Raw genomic sequence first — 17,888 nt, forward strand, 5'->3', positions numbered from 1 at the left:
CAGAGTGGTTGAGAGACTGTCAAAGGTTATACATCAAATTAGTAGCAGAATGCTGACAGAGACTGCTCTCATGATTCCTAACAAGTGTTCAACCCATCAGCAAACATCAAATGTCAAACGAAAGTTAATAGTTATCAAACACCTACTAAGATACCAGGTAGTGTTCTTTCCACTATACCATAACTATGTCAGACTTTGCTAGAGTTTTATGACCCAGCAATGCAGTCTAAGGCATGTGAAATACACAACTCTGTGTCATTAGGTTTGATCTGTACTCAGAGACCAGTCACTCATTCTTAGGGAGAAGGAGACAAAACAGATGAAAATCAAAATTAATCAGAGGATCTGGCTTGAGGGGTTGCACATGTAAGTGGGAAGGAGGAGAGTGGGATAGAGACAGACAGAGAAAGAGAAAATACAGAATGGGAAGGAGATTAAAGTAATCAGGCCCATTACTCTTTTTCTTCTCTCTCCCAATCAGCTCTGATGTCCTTTTGAAAGTAGGCATACCTTTCTAAGAAGGAGAAATCTGCAAGTGAGCTCGGAGGCAGACATGCCATTGGTTGACCGGTAGGAAACTCTCATGTTCATCCGATGCTAACTGCATTCTGGGAATACCAAATGCAGTTCTCAAGGTGAGTTTGCTGAGACAGAATGTGATTGTGTCCTGCAGTGGGACGCCATAGTGCCAGCGTGCCATGGAAGCCCTGAACTCATACATTAACTCCTTCTTTCCCTGACACATAGACATACTTTCACAGAAATTAAGGAGCTGGGATACTGCAGGGGGTTTCTAAAACCAAAATATACTTGAGAAGTTTGTTTCTCTAGGTGAACACTGCTGGATTTTCCCCTCTTTCAGTGTAGGAAATCCCACTTTAAGTTTCTGCATAAACAGAAATGTTCCAATGGCCAGGGCGGTCACTGCAGACTCAGTAATGTTTCTATAACAGACGGACAGAGATAGAGAAACGTGTGGTCTTGCTTGGGGTTTAAAAGCTGATTCTACAGCTGACCAGATTCCTGCAATCCCCAGACAGACGCATGAGTAAGAGGATTCCACTGGTCCATCTACCTCATGGTCCTTGATTGATGTAGCCCAGCCTTCTTACAAGGTCAAAATGTCGCACACATTTTTAAACAATTAAAGTCGTCATATCTTAAAATAGGAGAAACAGGAGCCCAGTTGAACATTCCCCCAGCAGCCATTTCTGTCATGAGGAAGATTGCAGCTTGACCTGCTGGTGAGGAGAATGGCTGCAGTGGGGTGTTTGGATTTCCTTCTCTTTCCACTATGTCCCTGATCATTAAAATGGGGGATCTCCACAGAGTTAAAGGTTATTTTACACAGGAAGCACATTCAGTATTAGTACAACAAATGTTTTCCTTTCTCCAGCTATGGAAGAGCTCTACTCACAGAGTCGTGATAAAGCAGAGCATCAGCCCTTTCCGCTCGGATACCAATAAGTCTTGCACTTCAAAATTGCTGACCTAAAAAGGATACTTGAGCAGGAGCAGATCTTTTTTTTTTCTTTTAAAGAAAGCAACACCAGAAGCAGTCTGATTTCCTTGTACACTTAGATGCGTAGAAAAAAGAAAAGTGAGTCACTCTGAGTTTCTAACTTTAGTTTATAGAAACAAAGCACTGAATCATGTAACTTGTCAAAGAGGACCTAGATAGAGTTTTATCTAGATAACGCTCATATTAAAAGAATCTGAAAATCTATTTTTGTGGTAGAGTGATGGGATTGAAGCTCCAACTGTCTACTCACTAACAATTTTGCGGATCAGGATGTAGCTATAAAGAACCTTCCAACAGAACTATGATGGGGCCATCCTATAGCGGAGCCTACATTCATGCAGAATCAGCCATCATCAGGTCTAAGCTTCTTCACATCCAGAAGTGAAAATGACTATGAAATTAATGTTGGGAAAAGCATTGTATACTCAGTCCCAATACTAATGTTAATCACGCTGTGGATGAAGTAAAGGGTTTTTAAAACTCACTTATTAAGTCTATTGAGAAGTAAATAAAAACATATATGAGGGGCGCCTGGGTAGCTCAGTCGGTTAAGCATCTGACTTTGGCTCAGGTCGTGATCTCAGAGTCCTGGGATCGAGCCCTGAGGTTGGTCTCTGGGCTCAGTGGGGAGTCGGCTTCTCCCTCTTCCTCTGCCCCTCCCCTTGCTCGTGTTCTCTCTCTCTCTCTCTCAAATAAATAAATAAAAATATTTTATTATTAATCTTTTATTTATTAAAAAAAGTATATGTAAAATATATTGAATAGATACAATCTAAACTCAAGTCTTTCTGCAAACCAAAACAACTCTCTTAGACACCTGAAATAACAGAATTAGTCTACTCAAAATAGTCTTATTTCCGGAATCCTTCTTTGTAAAACTAGTCCCCTAACATGTCTTTGATACTTTTAAACTTACTTTTATTATCTCTAATACATAGGAAGTACCTTTCCAGCTCTTCTAATGGGTATATAATTATAAAATGTCAATCAACAATCATAAGCAATTATTGATAACAATATTGTGAAATAATTTGTAAAATGGTAGTAACAGTCGAGCTGCCTCATTTCACCACTCTGCCCTACTGCCTCCCGTTAAAGTAAACTAAGCAAAACAAAGTAAATTTGCTGATTCAGTGCATTCTGAAGCCATGATTTAGGGAGTACCTGGTGTTTGGAATATTTGCATTACTGTACTCCCAACCACGAGAGATTTTTTGTTTGTTTGTTTTCTATAAGATTTCCTGAAGTCATGGTATATCATTTATCACACAGTGCAATTAAATGCAGTCCCACATAGAGATTAAGAATGATTGGTTCAACAAAACCCTTTTCAGCATGACTTCTCTCATGTCTATATTTATCAGGGTCACTCTCCTTACTTTGTGACCTTCCTCCTCACAGCATGAGCCTGTAGACTGTCTACAGATGAGCATTCTGCCAAGAACTTCCATATCATTCCATGAGACTACAGAAAGGACCTGAGTTCAAAAGACGGGTAGTGTTAGACTTCCCTCAACTACTGCCTAACATCTATTAGGTTCTTTGTAACTGATTTAAGGTCTTGGATATACACCCTTACTTACCATAAGAAGAGTTGCCACTTAATGCCAGGTCCCGCACCGAGCTCGTTTCGTTCCATGTGTTCAGTCCTCACAACAACCTTTGAAGTTAAATACTATTACCACTTGCCATTTTGCAAATGAGCAAATCTGGTCTCCATTGACTTGCCCAGATCTTGCAAGTAAGTGACAGAATCCGTGTGTCAGATTCTAGAGCTCAAGCTCTTAGCCGTTTTACTATGCTAACTGGGTGGGAAATTCAACAACATGTCCTTAAAAACACAGAAATCACTATCTAGCCACATGCAAAATAAATATTTGTTGAAAGCTTTCATAAAAATTAGCAAACATATTTGGAAGCTGTTTGCGGGTAACACATACAAGATTAAAAAAAAAAAAACCATTGTTTTCTCTTTGAACAGAATTTTTGTAGGACTTGATAGGGCCCCTGAGATAGCTGCAGGTGGCAGAGGACAAGATATTACACCACCCAGAAGTGCTTTGGCTGATTATGATGGTCCCATAAAGAAAGGGACCACCACTATTCAAACTCATGTCTATACTGCGAATATATTTCCATCTTGTCCTATTCTGACATGTTAGCTCATAACTGACTTAACTCATCACTGACTTAAACCCCAAATCTGTAGGTACTTAGGATAAAAGGCTTTCCTTCTGGAAAAGCCCATTTCTTCCCTTCTTTATCAAAGGTAGCACTGAAATCAGCTAAACTTGAGAAGTGGATGGAACTCGGAAGCATTTACATACAAAGAGACAGCAGCCCAGGCCATTAGTTCCCACTCAGGGCCACACTGATTATTGCCTTCCCACACACAAAATAAGGCAAGCCCAAGGTATTGTCTCTCTCTCCCATAATTTTAAATATGCTTGAAAGCATGCTCATGAAAGCCATTGGCTTGATCCATGTGCCGTCTTCAATCAAATCTCAGCATCTCATTCCAAACACAAAATATATCTTTTTAGTGTCAGTAAGTATTCAGCACTGTGAATATGAGGGGTAGGAAGCCTTTGTCTTGGTGGGGGTGGGGAATACAGCTTCTCCTCACCTCCTTCCATAGCCATCAGAATCCCTTAAAGTGAAAGTACTTGTTATTTGTCTTTAGCAAATAAAACAAACAACGATCCTTTGATTCTTAGGAAGCTCTTTCTTGTTAAGGTAACATTCTGTCTGACTTTTATGTTTCAGCATTCATTGTCTATTTAATTATTTTAAAACGTTTTGTTTTAAACCGTTACAGTTTTTCATAAGATAAACACGGGCAGGCTTTGTTAAAGATTAAAAATAAATTTCACACAAAACTGCAAAATGTGACAAAGATAATACCACGTGGGGTCGGTATGTTCCAAAACACGATTCTCAGGGGGCCCCTCTAAATACACTGCTTCATTAGAATTCTGGTTCTGAAAAGTTTCAGGAAGCCCCTGACTCCAACCCACCCTTTCCTGAAACTGGTGAAAGTATTAAAAAAAAAAAAAATTACCACTGAAGTGAAAAAAAAAAAAAAAGCAGAATTTCAACACATCAGGGAAGTTTTTTGTTTTTTTGTTTTAAGATTTTAGTTATTTATTTGAGAGAGAGAGGTGAGGAGCAGAGGGAAAGGGAGAAGCAGGCACTCCCCACTGAGTAGGGAGCCCTATACGGGGCTCGATCCCAGGACCCTGGGAACATGACCTGAGCCAAAAGCAGACACCTAACTGAACCCCCCAGGCGCCCCAGGGAGGCATGTTTTGTCTCTTTTTAGACTGTCAACCATGTTCAAAAATGCACTGATGCTAACTCTGTAATAGCCCTCGAACAGAGAACACACTGGGATAACAATTATAAAAAGAAATATATTTATATCTCTCAATAGAAATGTTATCAAATGACTGATATTAATTCAACTTGAGAATAATTAGATCATATTACCACATGGAAAACATCATCTCTCTTCAATCTATTGGAGTTTGGTTGTAATCTTGTATAAATAAGTCCTCCCTTTTGGAAATATCAAAAGAGATAGAAACAGGTTTCCCTCTGTGCCTTATTTTTCAGGCTTATTCCCCAGAATCCGTGAATTTTCTTTTTTTTTTTTTTTAAGACTTTATGTATTTGTCAGAAAGGGGGGGGCACAAACAGGGGGAGTGGCCAGCAGAGGGAGAAGCAGACCTCCAGCTGAACAAGGAGCCTGATGTGGAACTCTGATCCCAGAACCCTGGGATCATGACCCCAGACTAAGGCAGATGCTTAACTGACTGAGCCACCCAGGCATCCCAAAAATCTGATTTTTCATTTGCTTTTCCATTTTATCCTTTCTTTCTACTGCAATACATTTCCTCTTTCTGCCATTGGGAGAGCCATCTCCGCTCTTGGATTTGGCACTGGGATGTCTGAAATATGAATGCAGTTCTTAGAGAGGAGCCTGGGTGGCTCAGTGGATTGAGTGCCCCACACTTGATTTCCTTGATTTCAGCTCAGGTCGTGATATCAGGGTCCTAGATTCAAGCCCAGTGGGGAGTCTGCTTGGGATTCTCTCCCTCCCTCTCCCTCTACCCCTCCCCCTGCTCTCTCTCTGTCTGTCTCTCTCTCTCTTTCTCAAATAAATAAATAAATCTTAAAAAGAAACAAAACACCTAATGCAGTTCTTGGAACAGACAGTAGGTGGAGTTGAAAAGCCATGCCTCTCAGCCAGCCTTCATTTCTGGAAGTCCCAAGTCAAAAGTGTGAGAAGTCTGATGTAATGGGATAGGGGAGAAAAAATGCCCAGGAGAGATGGGGGGGACAGACTGGAATCAGAATACATGGCTGTCTCCTTCTCCCTTAGGTAGCCACGATTATGAAGAGGACCCAGCTTCCTTACTTTCAAATGGAAAACGATTCGACCCCGATTTAGGAATTCTACCCCAGCTGAAGAAATTCAGTGTTTTAGACCCAACTGACACTTTGCCCAAGTATTTCACATACTCAATGCCAATGATATTACAACATCTAATATGCCAGTGTCATTTGCTAAAACTAAGCAAAGATGTACACACATGAATTCAATAAAGTATAAAAAGTGGTTTAAAAAAAAAGTTTATCATTACAAGAGTCCTTTTACAGTTTCTATCTTAGCCTCGGGTTCCTGGAAGGAAATACTTTCCTAGGGAATAGTGAAATAGAAAGGTTTTCTAGGGTTTGCCTAAGAGAACAGTGAGAAAATGGACTGCTCAAAGATGTAAAAATGGAACTGTAACTATGGTACTTGGCTCAGAATGGAATGTGATAGGCCATCAGGAAGGAATGCTATTTGTGCTCCCTGGAATGAAGTGGGATTTATTAGTTATTCTTTCCCAGGACCAAAAAATTGACAATTGGTTGGTCTAAATGAAGTTGTCACTATTTGGACAGAGTTGTGGGAATTCGAAAAAAGATGTAGAAAGTTACAAGTTTAAGTACATTGTGGTTCTGGCATCAGGCCACCGCAGTTTGTGAAAAGTAGGACCAAAAACAAATTAATTCAGGGTGATGTCTTCGTGAAAACTGGAATTATATAATCTTGGAACTGGATTTCACGTGTTCTGACCTCCCTCCAAAAGCAAAAGTCTTCAGAAGGACATCTTCGAAAGATGACCCTCCAGACATTTTCTGGAACACTCTGAGCAAAGAGCTCGAACAACTTTCCGGAGTGCCCCATTCCATTCTTGAACCCCTGATTTCAGCATTTCTTAAACGATGGGGAACCTGGAACACACAGACATATTTCTGGAGGTCTAAAAGTTGTATACAAGCCGATAAATTTTGTCTTTTCATTTGGAGAATGAACTAGAAAGAATTAATATATAAGCATGTTATGGTGACCTCTTTTTTAAAATTAGACTTTTTGGTTTTTGAGCAGTTTCAGGTTTACAGAGAAATTGAGTGAAAAGTATAGAGTTCCCATATATCCCTGACCACTGTACCTCTGATTTCCTATTATTAATGACTTATATTAATGTGGTACTTTTGTTACAATTGATGAGCCAATATCGATAAATTACTGCTACATTTTTAAAGTTTACTTATTTATTTATCTATCTAAGTCATCCATACACTCAACGTGGGGCTCGAACTCACAACCCCAAGATCAAGAGTTATGTGCTCTACTGACTGAACCAGCCAGACGCCCCTCTATATATTACTTTAACTAAAATTCACACTTTACATTAGGGTTCACTCTTTGTGTTGTACATTCTATGCACTTTGACAAATGTAGTGACATCTTTTTATCTGAGGACCACCAGAATGTATTTGTCAGTGCTTACTTTTTTTATGGGTTATGAGAGTGGTTCTACTTTAATTGTTTGGGATGAATAAGAAAAGAACAGTGTTGGACCCAACAGGCAAAAAATGGTGTCAGTTTTAGTGAAAGAAAGTGACATCACAGCATGCCTTCTAAATGAAGTTTTCCCTGCGGTTCAGAAAAAGAAATATGTTAGGTTTGGGTTATCACAATTTATGTGGTGGTCTGCACCTGCCCGAGACAAAAGCCACTGATACCATAGCCATGTTCTGAGGGGTGATTTTGTTTCAGCAAAACAAAATAATCTGTCACATTAAGATAAGGTTATTTAAATAGTGTTGCCCTTGCTTTGTTTGCATTTAACGTATACATTTGCAGATGTAGTTTGTAACTTCAGTTTATAAATTTGTGTAACTGTAAGCATAAGGACTTTATACCTAGCTGTATGCCCATAATTAAGAAACGTCACAGAGCAAATGTTTGTAAATCTTAGGGATTTGCAAGAGTGCTTTTTCTCTATCAGAAGGTCTGTATGTGACTCCGATGTAAGAAACTCCGTTCCCTATATGGAGTGCGGGGCTGCCTCCCTGCGATCTGCGCACGCTCATCCTAGTTCTGACCCCTGACACCTAACGCTTCCTCCACACAAAGCCCTCTAAGTATTTACGTGGAACAGTTGCTCAGGTTGTAGCTGTCTCTTTTACAGTGTAAGGGGCTGCAACAGATTAATATAGATTGAATATATGTATCACTCCTGGAGGGCAAATTCTAACCCTCCTCCACTCCCTTCTACCAATTGTCACACACCAGGGCATTAGAGCTGAGGCTAAGATCTGCTTCTCTCATTTCCCAGCTCTCTCGAAAGTGAACACAAGCTCAGCCTGGCCTGATTTGCTCTCAGTGAGTCATATCATCTCTTCAGGAGCTTCCTTTTTGGAATGCTCACGGTCATGTCCATCTGAAGGCTTACAGTTTCTGTAACACAGCCTTCGCCCATTTGAAAACCAGGACAATGTTTTCCTATAACCAGTGTTCTGGAAACTCTCATTCTATATGATTTCCCAAAAAGAACTGGGAGTGATTCTTCAAGCAAAACCTCATGTTATTTTTTTCCCACTACTGTAGTTATAATTACCTGGAATGAAGGATATGCAGAGCTCGCTGGAGAGTACTGAATCACTGATAACCAAAACCATTAAGAAGCTACTGCCTGGAGCCTTTGAAGCTTTGGTTGAAGTTGCGACTTTGGGTTTGGGGTCAAGGTAAGAGGGACCTAAAGGCTCTGTGGAATTGGAGGTGTTAGCTGAATGCTGAAACAAAATAAGGACTTTACGAGAAGAATCCATTCATTCTTCTGCTAGCATGAAAGATGACCGTGGGTCTCTGGCCAGAAAGAATCAACAGAAAAACCAAAGAGAAAGTAGAAATCAGTGACCTCAAGAGTTGAGAGTGGGTTGGCATGAGGTGTTGAGGAAAGGTTTCCTCAAATAGGAAGTCTCTCACATAAAAGAGACTATTCTGAAGTACCATATATATGGATGCCCATATGAAGGGGTGTGTGTGTGACGGAGAGCAGAACTGGAGGGAAGGCAATTTTGCAAGCTGTCTAACCTACACAGCCTAACCTTCAAAGAATAGGAAAAAGAGCCTTCTTACCTGCTACCTTTCAGTAATGTGATTTTGACCAATGTTTGCATTTAATTATGGGAGCTTTAAGAGGAAACCACACATTTTGATCATTCAAAGCCAGGAGGTAACTCCTGTTGGAATCGGTGGTGAGGAGGAAGGCTGTATAGGATAGCCAATGTCTCCGAAGACCAACCCTTGCTGATTCAGGTGTAATGCTTGGATATACTCCTGGTTACATAAAGACAAGCCTGGGTATTCTACATGTAAAAAAGGAGCGTAGATCGTGAAGACGGACAAGTCTACTAAGAGTCCTTGTTCCACCATTTACTAGCCTTGTGACTTGAGCAAATTTACTTAACTTCTCTGCTTCAGATTTGATCCTTGGTAAAACGGGATGATAATAATATCCTTAGCTCACAAGGTTGTTGAGAGAATGAAGTGAGTTAAGGTATACGTGAAGTGCTTAAAGAGTAGCCCATGGTAAGTGTCATAATGTGTAAGAATTGTTATTCTACCATGGCCTTCCCTGTAAAGGAAGCTGGGAACGTGGATATGTGGCTAAAGAAAAAGGAATTACTGCAAGTGACTTCAAGCGATCATGACTATCCCCTGGTGTTGTCACAGGAGTGATTTTCCTGAGAACAGGGATTCCTCACCTGGCAGCTACATAAAATCTGCGCTGTGTCAGCAAGGACAAAGATGGAAGGTGGTAATGGCGGTTGGGGAAGCTGCAGACTGCGTTTGCCACACACTTTGATGTACAGGTGAGGCACGTGAGAAGCATGAAGCCTCCCCAAGGGGGCACAGCTCCTTGGAAGTTAACCATGGCAAAATCCAGGGCTCTCGTTTCACTAGTACTTTTTGGTACGAAATTATTTGATAACTACATGCTTCCCAACTATCATGGCCCTGGTACAAAGTTTTAATATACAAAAATGTATAGATCCTAGAACTTTTTTTTTTAAGATTTTATTTATTTATTTGACAGAGATAGAGACAGCCAGTGTGAGAGGGAACACAAGCAGGGGGAGTGGGAGAGGAAGAAGCAGGCTCCCAGCAGAGGAGCCCGATGTGGGGCTCGATCCCAGAATGCCGGGATCACGCCCTGAGCCGAAGGCAGATGCTTAACGACTGAGCCACTCAGGCGCCCCAGATCCTAGAACTTCTGAAGAATGAAGTACAAGTGTCGCGTGAACACGCTCCAAAGTGTCACTCAGAATAACAGTGCATCCTATTCAGAACCCATCCTGCATAAGCTACGTGGTCATGATTCTCAGGGCGTCTTCATCTGAGATGTTCTGCTTGGCTCATTTGCCAGGAGATCTTCCAATATCTTTAAGAACATATGACTCTTCCATTCCTGGGTATATGCTCCCTGCTCTTAGAATTTAGACAGAAATGAGTTAGCCACTTGCTGCCAACCCACTCATTCCATTTTGAGGCAATGCACATATCCAATATTAGAGGGATAGTTAAATTCTGATTTCATTAGGAAATATGCGGAAATTCATCTCATCAATGTAAAGGCTGTGTAGCAACAAGGAAGGGTTGGTGTTGTAATTAATGTTAAGTAAACAAAGCAGTATAGCAGACACTCTGAGTCCGCCCATGTCACTCAGGGCTCTCAGTCGTTTCAGCCAAGTTCCAACTGCCAGATTGAGCATATCTGAATGTGGGAGCTCCTTCCCCGACCACCCCCACCTGGGGACACACACACAGCTAAGGAATTAGCTCCCCTTCTCCACACCCCACTCCCGCAGTCTTCAAACAATGACTGCGGGGAGTTGACGAGTTGACGAGTTGACGTATAAAGGACCCAGCTCCTAGAGTAGAATTATTTTGAGGTGTGTGTTTTGCATCATGTCCCCAAATTTTCTTGGGGGAATAAGCTTCTATCACTTCCCAAGTACACTTTTCTTTGGCTGTTTCTCCTCCCTATAACGCTTCCCCGTTACCCTACCAGCATTGCCTGTGTTTCCCACAGAAATTACTGTTTCTCAGGGTCTGCTTCTGGGCAAATCCAAACTAGGACCTGCAGACTAGGGAAGGGAAGACTAGCTCTTTTTACCATGATAACTAATGTGTGGCAGGCCAGGATGAAAAGGAAATACACCAATGGTGGACATCAAATGGGTGAGAGCATGTTAGATTTTATCCCCTCTATCTTCTAAACTTTCAGTGAAGTTGTTATGTGAGTTTTTAAATTTTTTTTGTTTTCTGTTTTTAAACAGCAGTGAAAACATCTGCATGTCCCAAGTCCACATGCTCAGAAGAAGACTGGAAACAGACGTGAGAAATAGCTATGGAGGAAGTGGGCTGTCCCCAGAATGGTCTGCTGTGAGAACAGGTGAGAACTCGGGAGGCACTGAGGTTTGGGAGCAGGTCAAGGGTGGAAGGTCATAACCTTGTAGAAACCAGACCTCAATCTGGTCCACATTTAACACCTACCTAAACTCGAAGTTTACACTGTTTAGCACCTGAAGTACAGAGATATCTATTTTTTTCAAAGAATAAACTATAAATACACATATTGCATTCATTTCTATTTTTTTCTAAATTCTAAATAACTAAGCTTTTTTTGGGGGGGAAGTCCTTCATAGATAAGTGAAATCATTTCTGTTTTAAAATTGTGATCTACAGTTTATATGATTAGAGCTTCTTTTACTTTACCGAGCTGTTTTCCATGTAAAATCTATTTTTAATCTGAACAGGTGATTTTAGTTATCTTGTTTCTAGAAAGATTATAACAGGCTGTAGAAACTAACATATTTCTTAATTTTTTCTTCATTTTCTTCTTTAGAACATTTGATTTAAACACACACACACAGAGTATTGATCCTATTGCAAAGGGAATTTAGGTCCAAAACTGAGAGCTAAACAGATCATAGGTGCAAAGTCAAAGTGTTTGAATGCGTGGTCTCAGAAAATTTTGTACCCAACAGTATCACTTTGAAATGGAAAGGAGCGGATAGCTACTGCCTCCAAGAGGGTGATTTTATTTGAATGGCTAATTAACCCAACTTACAAGTTTTACTTCTCCTGTAGACAAAGAGAGGGTGGGGCAAACTTCTACCAGTAAAATAAGGAAGGGAAATGTGCTTTTTACCTCCTGTTATCTTTGTCTCACGGGAAGACGGATAAAGGCTGCGTAACTTAAGTAACTTAATGCTGAAAGACTGCATGTTTTAGCGCTGGGGAGATCTAGGTTCAAATCCTGATTCAGCCATTCATTGACTGGGAGATCTTGGGCGAGTTTCTGCCTCAGTTTTTTCCTCTTTAAAATCGGCATTACACCCAACAGAGACAGCCTTTCATCAAAACAAAACCAGAAAGCAACTGCAATGCCCATCAATAGAAGAATGTGCAGAAAAATGACACAGCCGAGAAAGCAGAGGAATGGCGGCGCGCCGTGAAAACATCAACGAATGTCAGAAATACAATGCTGAATGAACAAAAGTGTGCCTCTCTTTTTATAAAGTCCAAAAATAATGAAAACTCAGCAGTAAAGCATGAGGCAAACAATAGAAAAAGAAATACAAAATTCAGCATAGTGGTTATGTGTGGGGAGAGCAAGAGAAGGGAATGGGAGGAGCGTAGAGATGGACGTAAGTTAACATTCATGTTCTTGGTCTTGGGTTGGGTGGGAAGTTCATTGGCAAGTTCATTTTATTACTTAAAATATAAGTAAAGGTTTTGAGAGAACACAGACGTTCCTTGAGGGTATTATGCTACACAAAATAAGTCAGACTGAAAAAAGACAAATACCATCCGAGTTCAGTCATAAGTGAAATCTAAAAAAACAAAACAAAACAAAGCAACGCACAAAATAAATGAATAAACAAAAAGCAAAGTCAGATTCCAAAATACAGAGAACAAACTGATGGTTGCCAGAGGGGAAGGGGATGGAGAGATGGGCAAAATGGGCAAAGGGGAGCAGGAGGTATAGGCTTCCAGTTATAGAATGAATAAGTCACAAGAACGAAAAGCACAGCATAGGAAACATAGTCAACGGTACTGTAATAGTGCTGTCTGGTGGGACGGATGGGAGCTACACTTGCAGTGAACAGAACATAATGTATAAACTTGTTCAGTCACTACGTGGTACACCTGAAACTAATGTAACGTTTTGTATCAACTTTATTCAAAAAATATATGAATAAATGAATAAAAAATGAATGAAAAAGGGCCATGCCTGAAACAATGACAGAGCGCGCTGAACTAAGGATTTGTAGCCCAACGTTGTGTGAGTGCATCTGAAATGGAAAAAAACAAAATAGACAAAATCGTACCTACTTTATGGAGTTGTTATAAGAACTAAATGAGACGATGCATGTCAAATGCTTAACAGATTGCCCAGAAACTAGTACATCTTTAATAGATGATTTCTCAAGTCACTCTTTTGCAAAACCATAGTGTTTAGACTCTTTCAGGCTTTAGAAATGTCTCATGTATTTAGTGTATATCAATTTCAAACAAACAAGAGTAATTATAAAACTGTGTCGTCAGCTCAGTTCTGCATGATTATCACACAAGAATAGAAAAGGTCGATTTCTCTTCCAGGGCGTACAATGTGCTGGGTATTGTTTTGGGTCCTGAAGACTGCGGTGAGTATAGAAGATCTAGTCTTCACCTTTGTGAGTGCACAAAGTGATGGTGGTGAAGGAGAAAACAAATAATCACATGGCTGTCAAGGGATCAGGGCTAGGAAGGAGAGGTACACAGGGTGGGATGCAAGCTTGCGCTGCTGCTGCTCAGAGAAGCACCATGGTACAGGGTGTGGAGCAGACTGGAACCAACCACCAAAGGGTCTACGGTCCCGCTCCAGCTCCCTGGGCGAGTGAGCAGCCTCAGGGTTGTTATGAGGGGCAAGCAAGTTAGCCTGAGTTGAGCATTTAGAAGAGTGCCTGGCACATAGTAAGGATTGTGTTGATATTAGAAATAAAAGCGCTAAATCGTGGAAGGAGCCGAGATGCCCTTCGACAGATGACTGGATTAAGAAGACGTGGTCCATATATACAATGGAATATTACTCTGCCATCAAAAAGAACAATTTCACAACATTTGCTGCAACATGGACGGCACTGGAGGAGATAATGCTAAGTGCAATAAGTCAAGCAGAGAAAGACAATTATCATATGGTTTCACTCATTTATGGAACGTAAGAAGTAGGAAGATCGGTAGGAGAAGAAAGGGAAGAAGGGGGGGGGTAAAGAGAACAGGGAATGAACCATGAAAGACTATGGACTCTGGGAAACAAAGTGAAGGCTTCAGAGGGGAGGAGGGTGGGGGAATGGGATAGGCCGGTGATGGGTGGTAAGGAGGGCATGTATTGCATGGTGCGCTGGGTGTTATACGCAAGTAATGAATCATGGAACTTTACATCAAAAACTTGGGATGTACTGTATGGTGACTAACATAACATAATAAAAAATTATTATAAAAAATAAATAAAGAAAAGAAAAGAAAAGAAAAGAAAAGAAAAGAAAATAAAAGAAAAGTAAAGTAAAGAAAAAGAAATAAAACAAAGAGGGCACTCGGGTGGCTCAGTCTGTTAAGCGTCTGCCTTCGGCTCAGGGCATGATCCCAGAGTCCTGGGATCCAGCCCCGCATCGGGCTCCCTGCTTGGCCAGGAAACTGCTTCTCCCTTTCCCTCTTCCCCTTCTCCCTGCTTATGCTCTCTCACTCGCATGCTCTCTCTCTCTCTTTCTCTCTCTCTCAAATAAATAAAATTTGTAAAACAAATAAAAATAAAAAATAAATAAATAAAACAAAGCCAGTGTATATCCTTAAGACCTCAGCTCCCCACTCCCATGTTTATACAGCACAGCAAAGCCCTCTCATCTATAAAAAGGGGTTGTCTTAGCCATTCAGGCTGCTATAGCAAATTGCTACAGGGCTGAGTGGCTTATAAACATAGGAAACGTATTTCTCATGTTCTCAAGGCTAGGAAGTCCAAGATCAAGGCACAAACAGATTCAGGGTCTGGTGAGAGCCTGCTTCCTGGTTCACAGACAGCACCTTCTCACTGGGTCCTCACATGATGGAAGTGGGGAGGGAGCTCTCCAGGGTCTCTTTTATAAGGACAATAATCCCTTTTATGGGCTCTCTATCCTAATGACTTTATCACCTTTCCAAGCCCCACCTCCTCATACCACCACCTTGGGGATTAGGTTGCAGTATATGAATTTGGGACAGACACAAACATTCAGTCTGTAGCAGTGGTCCATCACACCTCCCTCCTATGGTATGTAGAAGTGTTGAATTAGATAGTGTGTGTGGAAGGCTAAGCACGGCCGTGACATTCATAAGGTCATTACATTACTGTTACCTTTGAGTCTTGCACAAAAAAATCTTGGAGAATGATTAGCTATTCTTTAACATGCAATGCAAGGATATGGTGCCAGGTACCCTCATCTGCTTCAATGTCACATCACCTGGGGCAGGGGGGTATAATCAGAAAGGACAGCAACCTTCCCCCTTGGCTCTTTCATCCTCAGCCTCATGTGTGCGTCTGAGCGCGGACCCCTTCCTTGCTCCCAGGACCTGCTCCTGGGATTCATTTTTGACTGTTTATTGTGGATGGACATAAGCATAGGCTTATGATCATCCCACAGCCAAAGGCCCCAAGGGTCTCCCTCACCTTCCTTCCTCTCTCCCCACCCCCATCATCACCCCTAAAAAGTCAGCAAGAAACAATTTGGGTAAATCAGGTTCACAAACTTGAAAACTTGCCTTATCATGTAAGAACAATAACTGGATAGAAATGTCGGATGTGATTAACATAATAAAGTCTAGGCTTATTCCATCCAATGAAATTGATAGTGACATTTGCCTGTAATCACTGAGACACTTTTCATTCAGTAAGTGCTTCTTAAAACATCATCGGGCTTATCTAAACACTATATAAAGATGTTTTGCTTTCACTTACTTGGAATAAGTGTAATCATAATAAGCTTATGAGATTACTTATAATAAGCTTTTAAATACATTTTTCTGCTTCTGTGCTACACATAACTGATTCCATGGGGGAAATGAAGCATTAGCATAGGGAAGACAAATTCTTAATCATCGGAGAATGATGATCCCTGACTCCTTAATTCAACACTAACATATTCTATTCTTGGCTTAGAAGCTGAGAGGGAGTTGGGCCAGGTCTGTACTCTCACATAAATTAAGAACAAATTGGGTTTGCATCTTCTCTGTAACTATGAAAAAGTGTGAGATAATTGTGACAGTGGGCATACATTTTTGGAAAGCATCCTCCCTATAAAAAGTAAAGTACATTCTGTTGAGTGAGGAATGATGGGAGTTTCACTCCCTAGCTGCTGAAATGCCCAGCAAGGACCTGCCACTCCAAGCCTCTCAGGATCATGGCTCCACGTACCTCACCCCCGATCCCAAGTCACCCAGGCCCGGGGCCTGCCAAGGACAGGAAGCTGCCTTAGCCTTCCCACTCCTCAAACCCCACTCTGCACCACCTTGATTCTGATCTAAAAAATAAAGAAAAAAGAGAAACAGAATCTCTTTACTCTCCAAATTCCACATCTTTGATATATACATGGGCAATATGATACTTGGGGTTATTGAGTCCTTTTGTTTAAATCTCTACCGTCCCGTGAAGCATGATTTGTCTTCCTGCTCCCCTCTCTGTGGCACCTCCTGCATTCAGGGTCAAACAGAGCGGGGCACGCAGGGAGGGCGGTGGGACGAGCTGGCCCCAGAGGCAGGGGAACGGGCACATCCCCGCTCCTCCTTGGGTCCTGGATTCTTGTCGCGAAAGTGATAGGCTCCACCTAGGTCACATCCAAAGCCCCTCCCAACCGCAGAGGACCTAATGCATGAGTCATACGTTTCTGTGGCTGTTTGCTGGGCACACAATGTGTATGGAGGAGACGAACCCCACAGACTTTGTAACAAAGCCAGCTCTGCTCACCAGCCCCATTTCCTCACAATGGTGGAAGTGTGGCTCTGGCCAACTTGAGTAACTCAGTCACTTCCGGTTTAAACCGTGCTGCTTTGGACTAACCCCTCAGTCTGGTCAGGACCCTCCCTTTTGTCTTTTCATTTCCTTCTCTCGGGATAGGCTCTGGATTAGGAAGTCGTGTTTAACATTTTGTCATGTCTGTGATGGGGTAGGGGACAAGAGCAAGTTCTGTCTGTTCTGAGGTTGTCTTTGGCTTCCAGGGAGCTGGGACTGGCCTCTGGGGTCCAGAGTGTGGCCCTCAGTCCCTGCTGATGGTGAGGCCTTGCCTGGTTGTGATGTCCCCACCCGTGGCATCCTCCTTCTGAGCTGGGGGGCAGATGGTGCCGGGGAGCCTGTAAAATGCTCCCCTGGTATCATGCTGAAGTGGGGGGGGGGCTGCCAGAGTACCCAGCAGCCTTGTGCTCTGGAGCCAAGTGTGAGCCAACATCCCCACCTTATCACGGATCTCTCTCAGGGCTTGTTTTGCTAAAAAGTGTTGCCCCTTTCTAGGGAGCCCATCCATGTCTGGACCAAAGCCCCATTTCCTGCAGTTCTCCATCGCTGACCCCATTAAACTCATCTTGGCTGGAAAAACAGCTCTTGTGTTATCTTGAATCCCCTCTTCCCTGATGTTTATGGTATAATTTATTTATTTATGGTATAATATATGCTGTGAGAGTGAGGGAGCCATTTGGGCACAAGAACAGGCCTGGCTCATCCTCAAAGGAACTCAGGGGAAGAGATACCTATCCATATATGGTTTTAGATATATATACCCCCGTATCGTTTTTAAAATATGTATAAAGAAACATTAATTATATTGAAATCTGAGAAAGGTCAGAAATGATTCATCTGAATTGCAAACAGCAATCCAAAGAGAGGGAAGGAGAAGAGAGTGGGGGTTCTCTTCAGCAACGGAAGAGAAAGGAGCCCCAGGTGTGGAGGGGGTTCAG

General features: G+C 41.8%; 1 long non-coding RNA gene across 1 annotated transcript in view; it reads left to right on the plus strand.

The window, feature by feature from the left end:
• Positions 1-12,569, plus strand: part of LOC113251034 (uncharacterized) — a 28,425-nt gene extending 15,856 nt beyond the window's left edge. The window contains exons 3-7 of the long non-coding RNA XR_003314301.4: positions 482-635; positions 8,469-8,605; positions 9,597-9,736; positions 11,204-11,319; positions 12,274-12,569. This is a non-coding gene — a long non-coding RNA (uncharacterized LOC113251034). The remainder of the gene's footprint in view (positions 1-481; positions 636-8,468; positions 8,606-9,596; positions 9,737-11,203; positions 11,320-12,273) is intronic.
• The last annotated feature ends 5,319 nt before the right edge of the window (positions 12,570-17,888 follow it).

This window comes from Ursus arctos, unplaced genomic scaffold (assembly GCF_023065955.2).
Source record: "Ursus arctos isolate Adak ecotype North America unplaced genomic scaffold, UrsArc2.0 scaffold_10, whole genome shotgun sequence".
Classification (NCBI taxonomy): Eukaryota; Metazoa; Chordata; class Mammalia; order Carnivora; family Ursidae; genus Ursus; species Ursus arctos.